This window comes from Marmota monax, unplaced genomic scaffold, assembly GCF_021218885.2.
Source record: "Marmota monax isolate L192 unplaced genomic scaffold, Marmota_monax_Labrador192_F-V1.1 WCK01_AAM20220418_F8-fsc00180, whole genome shotgun sequence".
Lineage (NCBI taxonomy): Eukaryota > Metazoa > Chordata > Mammalia > Rodentia > Sciuridae > Marmota > Marmota monax.
In genome coordinates this window covers 2,338,035-2,341,217 of record NW_026693881.1, presented here as the reverse complement: position 1 = coordinate 2,341,217, position 3,183 = coordinate 2,338,035, and positions in this window count along the sequence as shown.

The window sequence follows — 3,183 nt, the reverse complement described above, 5'->3', positions numbered from 1 at the left end:
ACGGGGCCATTCACGACCCAAATGATAGCGCTGATTAATACGTTCATTCAGATAAACAGAAGCCTGGACTTCTCACCTCAGGAGTTCCATTTTCACCAAGAAATTCCCACAGATGTCATTCGGCTTTACAAACTTGTGTTCCATGGCTGGCACAGAGGTATAAAATGGGAACATTTTGGGCCCTCTGGAGATTAGCCATTGCCCCTCTGCTGCTCTGTAAAAGTTTGAATCTTGCCTCCTTGAAACATTTTCAATTTGGGGACAGAAAGCATTCGTTGGAATGTGGTCACCTGCCACAGAGATGTGAAATATTTCAGCTTCACCTTTCTAAATTAAAGTCCACAATGACCCTGTGGGGCAGGTCATTCATGTTACAAGTAACTTGTGGGTGTCCGTCACTGCACCCCACAGGCATGGCTCAACTGGGAACCCTGCGAGTTTTATATTACATGCTGGTGAGCCCGTCAGGTATCAAGTCAAAGGAAGAAAGACGTGTCAGCAGGATCGTTGGCAAGTCTCTAAGACACAAGTCGTAAATTCTGCTTCTTTGGGTGGGTGTGTGCCCCACACACCTACCTGCTGTTTTTACCTCTGGGTGTTTCATGAATCAAGGGGGGAAAAAGAAATATAGGGATCCAGGGTGTTTCATGTTGAAATGGTAACACGGCGCCCCTAAGCTGCCCCAGGTGGTGGGCAGGAAAGGTTTCTGGCTCGGGTGTAAAAACCTGGTCGATACTAGTCATTTCACTATGCTTTTAACTGGAACGGTGGTAAATCATGTAAATTATTAGCAGCACTTTGTCCCAGATGAAGTGGGTTCTGGGAAGCTATACCACAGTAAATCCCATCTGAAATATGGGACGGGCCCAGCCCCCTTTGAGGTTATTCAGTAGTTTTAGAATCAATATCACTTTAAGAAATGAAGCGGACACATTTCCTCCTTCCGTGTTTAGGAACTTACTGAATTCAGTTTTAAACTATTAAAATCTGTCTGACTTCTACCTACTCCAGTCAGTTCAAGTAAGGGTTTTTTCCTGCTCCCGCCCTGGCCTGCAAACATATTAAGCACAAAATCATTCCCCCCGCTTGGTCTCCCTGCAGATGTGTTGAGTTCTCCTTCTTTGCTCTAGAGACATACAAGAAGTGAAATAAGCAAAACTGGTGTGACTGTCACAAAGCAGCCCTCCAGGAAGACTCTTGCCAGATGGAGATACACGGTTGTCACTGGGGAGAGACGCTTCCCAGCATTTGCCTGGTAGCCATAAAGAATTTCTTTCTCAGGTTCTCTGCAAAATCCTTTCTTCTCAGGTGATTTCAGTCCTGAAGTGAAACTGCTCCAAGAGTGAGGCCCACAGATTTCGAAGCAGATCTTCCCCGAGCAATGCCGAATTTCCACAATCACTTGAAATCCCAAGTCACATGACTAAATGCATCTTGTTTACATAGGACATGGGTGTGTTATGTAGGACTCTATTAAATGCACAATTGGCCAGCCTGGCTCATTGCCTAGGTGCATCTTCTTGGAATTTTCCAGAGGAATTTGGCGGGGGCTGATGCAGGGTTAGGTATAGTCACATGAGTCCAGGTGAGATAGGAAGGATACCAGAAAAGGCCATCAAGCCTTAGAAGTTTGTATTACATGCTAGTGAGCACACAAGGTATCAAGTTCTGGTGGAGACACTAGAGTCTGCAGAAGATGGGGAGAGTAGGTTTTTGTTTGGCAACATGTACTGACTACTGGCTGAGCCAGAAACTAAGCAAGGTACTAGGAACACAAAAATGTTCTTCTTTGGGCAACAATTAGGTACAAAATGACTCAGGAAACACTAATGGGCATACAAGTGAGTAATATGTATTTTGTATCAGCAAGGATGCTTCTGGCTGGAGATAAGAGAAAGGCTGACTCAAAGAAGCTTATGTGACCCCAGGGCTCTGCGGCCTCCTGAACTGCAGAGTCTAGAAGCAAGCATCTATCAAGACCTGATCTACAAACAACACCTTGTTACCAAGGCCTAAATCTCTTTCCAATCCCCAGAGCTGCTTTCTGCAATACTGGCTTCATTCTGAGATCAGCTCCTCTCCATGCCCAATGATGGCAGCCACCAGATTCCAGGGCTCCAGAGTTTCGTCCACACGCAATGGGAAAGAAAGAGTGGTCTGTTGCCCCATGACCATCAATGTCCTGAGAATAATGCTGACTGAGGCAGGGTGGGCAGCATTCCCCACTTGAAGCCATCAGGTGGTCAGAAGATGGAATGTTCTTTGAATTAACCTCCAGGTTACATGCCAACCAGAAGGATAGTTCAATCTATTAACAAAGGTGTTTAGGGGGCAAAGATGAGGGGTGTTATGGTTTAGGTGTGGTGTCCTCCAAAAGCTCATGGATGAGACAATGCAAAAAGGTTTGGAGGAGAAATGATTGGGCTATAGCCTTAACCTAATCAGCAAATTAATCTCTGATGGGATTAAGTGAGTGGGAACTGGAGGCAGGTGGGGTGTGGCTGGAGGAGGCGGGAATTGAGGGTATGGCTTTGGGATATATATTTTGTATCTGGAGGGTGGAGCCTCTGTTTCCCGATCACCATGTGAGCTGTTTTCCTCTGCCACACTCTTCTGCCATGATATTCTGCCTCACCTCAAGCCCCGAAGAGTAGAGCTTCTGTGGATTTCTATGGACTAAGATCTCTGAAACTGTGAGCCCTCAAATAAACTTCTCCTTCTCTATGATTGTTCCGGTGGTTATTTAGTCACAGCAGTGAGAAAGCTGACTCAAACAAGGGGATACTCTAGAGCTTCTAAGGTAAAGGCACCTTTAAAAAAAAAGGTTAGAATAGCATTACTAGGTTAGATAGAAGACTAAGTGATGCGATTCAGAGCGATGAAATATGACTTTTGGAGCTGTCTTCTCTGCCTGAGATACATCATTTGCATTTCCACTGGTCATAAATCTATAAGTGGATATTTCATTGCATAGAGTCTAAGTCTTTAATAGTAACAAGCAAAATAAAACAATAGTATGACTTCGCTAGGGTCTGAATGTGATTTGTCCCTCAAAGCCTCATTTGCTGGTGGCTTGATGTGGAGGTGGTAGGTAGGTCCTCCTTCAAGAGGTAGGTAATTGGTCACTGGGGTGCTACCTTCAGAAGGGATTAGTGCTGGCCTCTCAGCATTAGTTACCAGGAG